The following is an 11,294-nucleotide window of genomic DNA, read 5'->3' as shown; positions in this document are numbered from 1 at the left end:
CGTCGCTACATGGTTGCGTTGGAGGGCAGATTCGACAATACCTGGCAGGTTCTTCAGGGATCTCACCGGAGCTATGATCCTGTGATGGTTCCGTCCCTTTGGGTGTCCACCGCCCGCGCCGATATCCGTCGGGCGCTACAGTTCTAGCTGTACTAGCGATGCTATATGTATGATAGTATTCGAGGTGTATTAGTGATAATATTTGACGATGAGGGTATGCTTGTCACCATGGATCTTGGTGATCCTGACATCGAGCAAGACAATGTGGACATTTGGGTCCTTGTTGATACGCCTCCAATTCTACCGCTATGTGAGTTTCTCAAACATAGTTATTAGCTAATTTATATGTTCATTTCAAAATAGTTGACAGCTTATTTTTATTGACAGCTTATTTTTATTGTTCAAACAATGTGCGGAATATGGTAGACAGAACCTACTACACCGATGGCTCTGAGTTAACTTATAAGGAGAAAACTCATCTGGTCAGATTTTGTACTGATTTTGAGAATTACAATATCTATTGTAAAACTCCTCCACATTATGGTCATACGTGCCACTAGTGCACGTGTTGAACTACGGTAACTACTATGGAGATACCCTAGTAAGATTTCTTACTATTACAACATCCGTGCATCTTTTGCATACTTCTAAAACTAGTACATCATTGCTAACTATGAAGTTACTACTATGTTTTCAACAGATAATCCCAGAGGATTGTGTGCCTCATTTGATGTATCAGAATGGTAGCCTTGATGTTTTGAACATACAACCAGGTCATCCTACGAATCTCAACTGTCCATACCGGATTTCTAAAAGAAGTGGAGACATGCAAATCAAAGAATGGAAAAAATGTATGGACAGTCGCAAGGAGGTTCTTGGAAGCAAAAGGAAGCGAAGCGCAAGAATTGGAGACAGGATGATCTCCATTCCCCATAATGGAGATTCAGGGTCTATATTGTTTTATGCCATTTTACCTTAAAGAGGGTATTTCGGTCCTACCTAATACTGATGATCATGTGCTAAGAACAATTAAGTAGGGCTGGTTCGATGACTATGAGGACGATGATCGTATGACTTGTTATTAATAATGAGTAAAAGTGTGTATGATGATGATTAGTAGGACTTGTTATTATATATGATGATGCATGATGCGCGCATGAAGAGTTATTATATATCAGCGGGTGAAATGAACATGGATTGGATTGAAGTGAAGGCAACATGCATGTGGTGCATGTCGAAAGTAGTACAATCCAAACTTGATCAAGTTAGGATTAGTATTACTTTCGACATGCACCACATGTTGCCTTCACTTCAATCTAAGCCACGTTTAGGCATAGCAGTACATAGCGTTGGTAAACCAAGCACGGAGATATAAGAGAGGACAATTCTCTCTAATAGCTACCTAATAACAACCTAAATTAACCCCCAAAACCCCTAAATCAGCCCCTTTCAAAAAAAACAAAAACCACAGCTCCAGTCAGAAGCTGACGCGTGGATGCCTATTGGTCCCAGTTGGTGTCACCAACCGGGACCAAAGGCCCCCCTGCCTGGGCTGGCCGCAGCGGCCACGTGGAGGACCTTCTGTCCCGGTTCATGTAAGAACCGGAACTAAAGGCCAAGGCATTAGTAACGACCTTTTAGTCCCGGTTCACAAACCGGGACAGAAGGCCCTCACGAACCGGGACAATAGACCCTTTTTCTACTAGTGCACACACACATCCTTTCAACAGAAAAAAACACGTAGACATCCCACGCCCAACACCCTTATAATCTACAAAAAAAATCACAATCCATCAAACATGAACACGTCCACTCTAAAAAAAACATGCACACGTCCCACGTCGCATACATACCTATAATGTCCTTCTTTTGTTGGTACTTTTTTGCGGGTATGTAAAATGTCCTTAATCCATGAAAGAAAACGAAAATAAAGGTACACATACAAATGTGTAACTCTAAACATCTTCATCGTCGAAATCTGTCGTTCCATCTCACTTCCCACTAATCTCGCACGTATCGTTCATTTCTTCATGGAGACGTGTTCGGGGGAGACAAATGGGCCACATGCATGGTGCAAGACCTAAGGAGAAGATCACATCATAGGCTACTCGTGTCGAGCAGATGCAAGCATGGTTTCTCCACTGAGAGAATTACAGTCTACTCGTATTTTGTTGTTTCTAATGCATGCCTTCCACCTTTATAAGACCATATCAGCCCAATCTTCAGCCTATGGTTTCAGCATATCATTCTCAATGCAGACTACCAGGTGACTGGGTGGATAGGCGCATTACATGTCGTCCTGATGATCCAGACTTTATACTCTGGACACACGATGGTCCATCCCACGACCCTTGTATCGATTTTTGTCGCCCTCCCGAAGAATAAATTGATAGAGCACCCAACATGTAGGAATAACATTGACCTCCTTGGTGCATGTTCGAAAATATGCATATGTACTCATGCGCAGGCACATGACTTGAGCTATATATTGATCAAATGCAAGTTTTACTATACTCACACCAGACCAATAAACTTTGAATTACGAAATCTAATTCAGATTCAGAAATGATAAAGAAGTAATTGATGGGCTCACTAGAAAAAGGAGAAATATGCTAGAAAATCCAACAAAAAATAGAAACATCCCATAATTTATTTAAAGACCTTTTTTAATTAAAAAAACATAGCCCTTGAATCTTCGTAAACTGGTGGACCCTAAGAAAATAACATAGTCGTCAACATATTGATCAGGCATGCAGGCACAGATCCTTTCAACAGAAAAAAAATGTAGCCTTCACGTATCCATTAGGCACATACACATCCTTTCAAAAAAAAAATCCCACGTCCCATGTCCTTTATCCAAGAAAGAAAGAAAAAAGAGAAACGACCTCACATAATGATCAGGCACGCACACACACATCCTTTCAATAAAAAAAACACACGTAGACATCCAACACCCTTATAATTTGTGAACCAACCTGTGGTTGGATGGTTAGAGGGCAGTGGTATCCCCAGCCCACCAGGGTTCAAGTCCTGGTGCTCGCATTGTTCCTAGATTTATTTCAGGATTTTCGGCGATGCGCTTTCAGTGGGAGAAAGCATTCCCGTCGCCGACGAGGCCCCTACGGTGACTTCGTAAATCTCAAAATGATATGCTGACTCGGTCTCTCGGAGATGCTCACAGGGGTAGGGTGTGCATGTATGCGTTCATAGGGGTGAGTGTATGCGCGTATATATGAGCGCTTGCGTCTGTACCGATGTTAAAAAAACATCCTTATAATCTACCAAAAAAAAACATCACAATCCATCAAATATGCACATACAATGTCCTTAAAAAGAAAAAGAAAATAAATTAAATTAAAGGTATGCATACAGATGTGTAACTCTAAACATCTTCATCCTGGAGTCTGTCATTCCATCTCACTTCCCGCTAATCCTGCACGTATTGTTCATTTCTTCATGGAGACGTATTCGGGGGAGACAAATGGGACACATGCATGGTGCAAGACCTAAGGAGAACATCACATCATAGGCTACGTCGAGATGCCAGCATGGTTTCTCCACTGAGAGAATGACAGTCTACTCATATTTTGTTGTTTCTAATGCATTCCTTCCACCTTTATAAGACCATATCAGCCCAATCTTCAGGCTATGGTTTCAGTATATCATTCTCAATGCAGACTACTGGGTGACTGGCTGGATAGGCGCATTACACGTCGCCCTGATGATCCACATATTATAATCTGGACACACGATGGTCAATCACTCGACCCTTGTATCGATTTCTGTCGCCCTCCCGAAGAATAAATTGATAGAGCACCCAACATGTAGGAATAACATTGACCTCCTCGGTGCATGTTCCACAAATACGCATATGTATCAAAATATAAACCGATGCACCTTAGTATACACATGAAATGCCCTATATTCCGATAATAAAATGTGTAGAACCATCCAAATAACTAGCAAAACACCACATGCTAGGTATGTTTTTCTCATCTTCTTGCTCCTAATAATAACCATCTTCATACCGGAGAACCTTCGAATTTCTGCTATGTGCACATACATCTAAAGCACATACTTACAAATTTGAAAAATTAAATCAGGAACACATAATTACAATTGTCAATAATCTAAAAGAAATACCCGGTATTTTATAGCAACGAAAATATTCTTATTAATAATTAGACGGACTAATAAGCTAACCTCAGGTATTGCAGCGACGTTCTTACTCCTTCGACTTCGTATAAATAATATTTCGTCCCATCTTTAAGACGTTGGCCCTAAATGTTTTGAACTATTATGGTCATCTTTTTGAAGACCAAGGGGGGTAGATAGGGGCATACAATTAATTGAATGTTTGGGATAATAAAATAAAGAGCCTTTTCACAAATTACTATCTCTCATATCTATATCATAAATTCGACGGGCAACAGATGTACCAAAACGTACTATATCAATGTTGATTAGCAAAAAAAAAATTGTTCCAACATTGGAAGCGGGTATTCATGAAATTTTATATATGTAAAGGTCATCACATTTGGTTCAAATTATTCTTTAGACAAATCAAATAATATGATCTTATTAATAAACTTTACAACGTTCTAGCCCGCGCATCGAGCGGGCCACTTTGCTAGTTTTACTAAAAAGCAATATATACACAAATACAAAACGATGCACAAATCCTCATGTTTCTGAGTATTGATTAGTAGGACTCAATACTTGAGGGCGTGTCATCTTTGATTATTATTTTTGTTTTCTATATAAAAGTTGGATCAGATTGTATATGCACACTAGAATCTTAGAGCAAGCATACCATTTTTTAGGACCAAGCATATACGTACCTTTTTCAGAGGAAGATAGAAACATAATTATTTGGATTATTTTGTATTGCCATGCCGAAAATGAACAAGAGCATAGAGCCGCAGACTTAGGCTGTGTTCGATAACCCTCCACTCCTCCACTTTACGGAGCGGAGCGCGCGGATTACCGTTTTAGCTGCTCTACAAATTACAACTGCATGTCGCTCTGCTCCAGAGCGGATTTACAGAGCGGAGGTAGTCCGAACAGGCTCTTACACTAGTGTGACTACGATAACTAATCTATTGATCGTGCAGACTAGGTGTTACTAGTTTGGTTGGTGTCCTTATATCTGCACGTCCGGTGATCAGGGGCTTACCCATTGTTCAATCACAGCCCACAGAGGTGTACAGGCCACCGGGTCTAAGAACTTCTGTTTCTATATGTCATGTATCCTATATACCTAAAAGAGTCATGTTAAGTAATTTATCTCAACATACTCGACGAGTATGTCAGATCACCATGCAATTATGGACATGATAAGGCCCATCTCGACATGCAACCATGGATTGGAAAAGACACACCACCACATGCAACCCTGCATGGGATATTTTTTCATTCTATTATTCTACTTATAAATAAATATTTTACAACTATACATAATCAAATATAATACGTTATAATAAGCCGTGTGTATTTTTCAATTTGGCTCACATGTTATTAGTTAAATATTTATATTTCACATAATCAAATCTCATTGAAATATATTACATCTGATTCACGTAGTAACGCGCGAGGTATCATCTTGTATAGTATGGTGTGTGACACCCCATATTTAAGTGAGGAAAACGAGTGATTTACGTGTGGGACACCGGGTCTTTTTTCTGGTATGTCCGCCCCTGACTGTGATACAAACGAGTCACCGAGAAAAAAAAAGGATCAACATCGCTGGTTTTTTGTAAAAAAAAACATTTCTCATCATCGCTCGTTGTATCAGTGTCTAAAACATCATGTAAAATTATCAACTAAAAATATGTATAATTATCACGTAAAAATAATAATCATATGTATATAAAATAGAGATCAAAATCACACAGCCTTAGAAATGTATAATTATCAACTAAAAAGATGTATCAGTGTCTAAAACATCATGTAATTTGCAATGATGAAGGTAAATGGGAGGGGGAAGTCTGCATATAAGATTAGAAAAAAAGCAAACCATTTGGACACACTAAACATAATGCCCTCGTACACTAATAGAAAACAGGGCTTTGGTTGGGGCCTGGCCAGCCCGGTTCAGTCATGAACCGGGACCCATGGGGGCATACGTCCCGGTTCGTCCGCCCAGGGGGCCGGCCGTGCCTCGTGGGGCATCTGTCCCGGTTCGTCTAGACCCATTTGTCCCGGTTTCAGGCACAAACCGGGACCAATGGTCCTTGCTCCTGGCCCACAGCCATTGGTCCCGGTTTGTGGCTGGAACCGGGACTGAAGGGGGGCCTTTAGTCCCGGTTCCTGCCACGAACCGGGACCAATGAGTTGCCTATATATACCCCTTCGCCGCAGCAGAGCAGTCCACACTGCTCTATTTTTTCTGGCCGGCGAGGGGAGAGCTTTGTGGTGCTCTAGCTCACCTCCTATGCACATGCGGTGTTCGATGAAATGCCCGAGCCACACTAGTTAAGCTTTCTCCTCTCGAAGCTCGACCTCCAAGCTCCATTTTCTTCGAGATTTGTCTAGGTTTAGCCGTCCGTCACGCCCCGTCCCCATCTTCACCGCCGTCGATCGCCCATGCCGATCTCGTCGCCGGCACCACTGTGGTGAGCCTCTTGTTCTTATCTTCTTTCTGAAAGAAAAAAATGTTACTTTAGATAGATACTTGTCTAATTTTCTTGTTTTTATTATTGCTTGTTATTATATAGTGCGATGGTTTTGGTATCTGCCGTGGATTTGTCACGGCAGATGTCCTAGTGTGAGGACTTAGTCGTGAGGCTGACGCATCTATGTGGTAGCTTGAGAGGGGTTGAGTGGGACGAGAGACGCAGGGCGGATCAACACACAAGACAAGGATTTAGACAGCTTCGGGCCCCGGGAAACATCATCCGGTAATAGCCCTACATGCTGTTTGTGGCTAGGTCTCATTATCATCACGAGGGAATCGCCGTAAACCAGCTCTTTGTGTCTAGCCCTAGGGATTGTTTCTTCTTGCTTGTCCCTCTTTGGGGAGCCCTGCCCCTCCTTATATAAGTTGAAGGGGCGGGTTACATGTAGAGTCCAGCTCGGACTTAAGACTTAACTATTCTGACTTCTCTTCATGGGCTTCTTAACATCTTGGGCTTCATAACGTCTCGGGCTTCATAACGTCTCGGGCTTCATAACCCCTGGCAACCCAGTTATCACTATCTGCCGGGTTATGACTGTTGCCAGTTTACGATGGTCTGCCGGTTTATGATGGTCTGCCGGTTTATGATTGTCTGCTTAGTTATCAACTGACTTAACTCCTGCCGGGTTATCATCTGACTTAACTCCTGCCGGGTTATCATCTGACTTAACTCCTGCCGGTTTACCACCTGCCTTAACACCAGCCGGTTTACCACCAGCCGGTTTACCGTCTGTCTTAGCCATCTGTCTTAACTGTCCGCCGGTTTACCAAGTCCCAGCCGGTTTACAACTCCGGCCGGGTCATACCGTGGGGTATATCCCCGACATTAGCCTCCAGTTTAATTTGGATTTATCCATGTTAAACTGATCCCGAGCATCTTTAAATCCTTGTCATTTCCTTCTAGAAAATCCGGGTCAATAGGCCAGCTTCATAATCAATTTGCTGACATTGGTTTGTCACAGAGAAATATTGTGAAGAATAACTTCTTTGACTCAGCTCCCAATGCTTAACAAAAATATTGGTCTTTGAAACACTCATCTGATCTTCAGCCGGTTTAAGAATGTAGAACTTGCCGGTTTACCCTACAACAAAACATGTCAGTAGACACGCTTTTTCTAAGACGCTTTTATATTCGTCCCTATACCAGGAAGCATCTATTATGTAGACACGCTTCTTGAGACGATGTATAGAACGCCACAAAGCTTAACCTGTTGGGTTATCACATTTATTAATTTTACATGTGTAAATAGGTAGAGACAATTTTTGAGATGTTTTATAGAATACATAGAAGAGTTTAACAATGAAATAATAAAACCAAATAAAAAATGGGCCGAACATGGAAATTACCTGGCCCATCTCTGCCCACGAACGGAACAAAATCTCAGTGCGTGCCCTCTTTCTCCCTATCCCACCGCCACGACCTTCCGCTGCCCACCTTTGGCGCCGTCGGGCTCTCCTCCTACCCCTGTGCCGCCTACTCCCCCTGTCAATCTCCACCGCGGCCGACTGGATTCTCCTACACCCGTGCGCCGCCTAGCCCCCCTGCCAGTATCCACAGCGGCTGGCTTCCGTTTTCGTCCACTATGCCGCCGCCGGGCTACCTCCTCCTGCATCCTTGCACCGCCTAGATCTCCACTGCAGAGGGTATTCCATCTACTGCCCCGCACCATGCTCTTGCCCCATTCCATTGCAGCTTAATCATATGAGGTGATGGCCTCCCGTACCCTGTTGGACCAGGGCAAGGAGAAGACATCAGCGGGCCACCATCAGCAACACTGTACTTTAACTGCAACGTCGTCGGTATCTTCACCAACACATAGTCGAGTCAGTGGTAATCAATCAATTCCCTTGCTTAATTTCAGCAATCATCATGTTTGGATTGCCTTGTTTAATATCAGCAATCACCATGTTTGGATGTTCATGTTCATGTTTAATTTAGCAATCGATTCCCTTGTTCAATTTCAGAAATCACCATGTTTGGATGTTCACATCTAAAATTAAGACAACTTATAGTTGATGTTCATGTTTGGATCTGTTCGGTTTGCATCTGATACTAATGGTATTATGTAGCAGTCACTGGTTAATATTCTTTTTGATGTGTTAGCTGGCATGTATAATCACGACAGATTCATGACCATGCTATATACTGATGATATATTCTTAACGAAGTCTGCTAAAGGTAGTTTTTACCATATTTTCGAACCTAACCGATATGTTCGGATGCACTGAACTAAGGTTTGCCTTTGACTTCTTTCGATGAATTTCTGGTTGTCCTGGTGAACATGGAGACACTTAAATTGCTTTAATTGGATTCTGGAGTGAGCTCGCTGCCCTTCTCCTCAGAGAGAGACATACCATTCGTCCAAAAGTATTAAGCATTGGATGTAAAGTGAATTACCCACTCGGTACTAAAACAATATGTAGCATGTATTAAGCTGAATCATGCTTATAACACTGAAGAACATAGTAATTTCCAAAATGCAAGTAAGAAGCTGCAGTTTTGCAGGGTTTTTGATTAAAAATCTACAAGTGCCACTCACCTAAGTTGTGTTTTCAGCTCATCCTACCCCACGTCAGTAAGGCAAGTGGTAGCATATCCTGAAAATTTCTTTTTCCGATTGTCTAAACACATGCAACAACTAATTGACGTCTTGTCAGGTTTGTTACGGAGTCCAACTTGTAAATTGTACTTTCACCAAGGGAGTTTTGCTTGTCAGATACATAATTTAACATCAGTGTTTGAACAATCATTGGATGAAACAGATTAGAGCATTTTGGTTTTGGTCCTTCGCAGGCGGCCAGTAGGAAATTCAGCATTCAGAACAATTCTGGCTGAAGTACGGGTGTAAGCTTTTTGCTGGTGTGGTTCTTTGCATGCAGCTACAATTTTAGTTATGGTTTTAGTAGTAGTTTAGGAGCACACAGTCATAATGCTTCATTATAGTTTATGGTAGCTGTCTTTTTTCCGTACTAATCCAGGGCACAACCAAAGTGTACTTGGTTGGTTATGGTACAAGACATTGGACACGGATACAATATTTTTTATACTTTGCACGTGGTTTGTGAAGATTGTATTATAGCTGCATTGACAATATTTTAGGCTGAAAATATCTGCCCGCTAAAATGTTGTCTAGGTTATGGTGAAGCCATGGAGAAGAACACACAGTTCAACATATGAGGGATTATTTTTGGAAGTTAGTAGTATGCTTGCACAAGAAACGAACGAACTTAAGGTAAGCCTCGTTGATTCTTCTTCTGACCAAATGGGACACACAATCTGTCCTAAATATTGGAGTGGAAAGACTGGAAGCAATTATAAATTCTTCTGAGAATTTTGACAATTCTCTTGGTGGCATAATTTCAGAGAAGGATCAGCTTGCTGAGAAATCACCTATTAAAGAGTTTGCCTTGCAAAAAATCTGGGAATACATCAGGTCCAGGAACTTATTTATTTTTTGCAAATCTCTATACTGTTAGTTCATGCGCTATATAATGTTCATGTTCTAATTCTCTCTAACTACTATTGCAGGTCAAGGAAATTAGGAATGGTAAGGAGGCAAGGATTAGTTTCGTGATCATGGAGAATCTTTTATTTGGTCGTAACATATTGCGTAGATATGATCTGAAGGGTGCTCTTTTCTCATGATATGCTGCTGATCAATCAAATCCCAAGAGTGTATTGTTGGGTCAAAATTTTATTGAAGACATGCCTACCATGCCTATCCACATTAAAGGAAAAAACCAAAAACTTCCTGGAATGTGCTCTTTGGAACGATACGTCCTCTTTATGTGTAAGTGTGCCCGTTGTTTCGTTTTCATCGACTTCATATGCATTTGGGCGTATGCTTATTACATTAGCTTACAAGTTCCATCTCTTGTGTTTCCAGAGCATGAATTTCATGGATTACTCCATGTTAGTTGGAGTGGACAAACAGAAGAAGGAATTTGTATTTAGAATAAAAGATTACTTGAGGCAATATGCCTGGGACAAACAACTAGAGTCGTGGGTGAAGACATACCTTGTTATTTCCAAGAATCTATCTCCAACAGTAATCTCACCGAAGGAGTACAAATTAAGATTCAGGGCATTTATGTCTCAGTATTTCAAATCAGTCCCAGATGCTCGAGTCTTGAGGCATGATTGTTTGTAATGTTGGTAGATGAACTTATCTTGAATTCTTGAATATCGTTCATGCTGCCATGGTCCTTGTCTTACTGAAAAATATGGCTTAATCCATGTTTAGCATGCGTAAAACGTTGGATGTGTCCAGCGTTAAGTTTGCTTCTGTTCATTTTTGTGGTGTGTGTATCATGGTCCATATTGTTTCTCGGCTGTTGTACATAACATTAGGACTGAAGATACCCGCAAAAGGAAAATCAATGGTGATCGACATGCACATAACCAAAGATATGTTCTTTGTTGATGATCTAGCTACCAAATTTTGAACCCAAAAAAAGTGTCCAGAATTTGATGAAATCTTGACACAATGACAGGCATATGATGACTATTACTCTCGGAAATTTTCATCAAATTTGGAGTCATCTTTCCAATGAATTGTCAATTCTTTTGAACCAAAATTTGGCCTCAAATTTGAACCAAAAAACAAATTGTCCATAT

At 41.2% G+C, this 11,294-nt stretch overlaps 1 long non-coding RNA gene across 3 annotated transcripts; it reads left to right on the top strand.

Annotated features, from left to right (window-relative positions):
- Window positions 1–8,062: 8,062 nt before the first annotated feature.
- Window positions 8,063–11,002, top strand: LOC123075589 (uncharacterized). 3 transcript variants are annotated; one of them, XR_006436170.1, is made up of 7 exons: window positions 8,063–8,320; window positions 8,414–8,507; window positions 8,803–9,334; window positions 9,440–9,909; window positions 10,041–10,110; window positions 10,206–10,467; window positions 10,564–11,002. It is a non-coding gene; the product is annotated as an uncharacterized lncRNA (long non-coding RNA). The 3 variants fall into 3 exon arrangements; XR_006436171.1 differs by lacking the exon at window positions 8,803–9,334 and having other exon boundaries at window positions 9,811–9,909; XR_006436169.1 differs by having other exon boundaries at window positions 8,803–9,909.
- Window positions 11,003–11,294: the final 292 nt, after the last annotated feature.

This window comes from Triticum aestivum, chromosome 3D (assembly GCF_018294505.1).
Source record: "Triticum aestivum cultivar Chinese Spring chromosome 3D, IWGSC CS RefSeq v2.1, whole genome shotgun sequence".
Taxonomy (NCBI): Eukaryota; Viridiplantae; Streptophyta; class Magnoliopsida; order Poales; family Poaceae; genus Triticum; species Triticum aestivum.
This window is presented reverse-complemented; position numbering and strand designations above follow the sequence as displayed.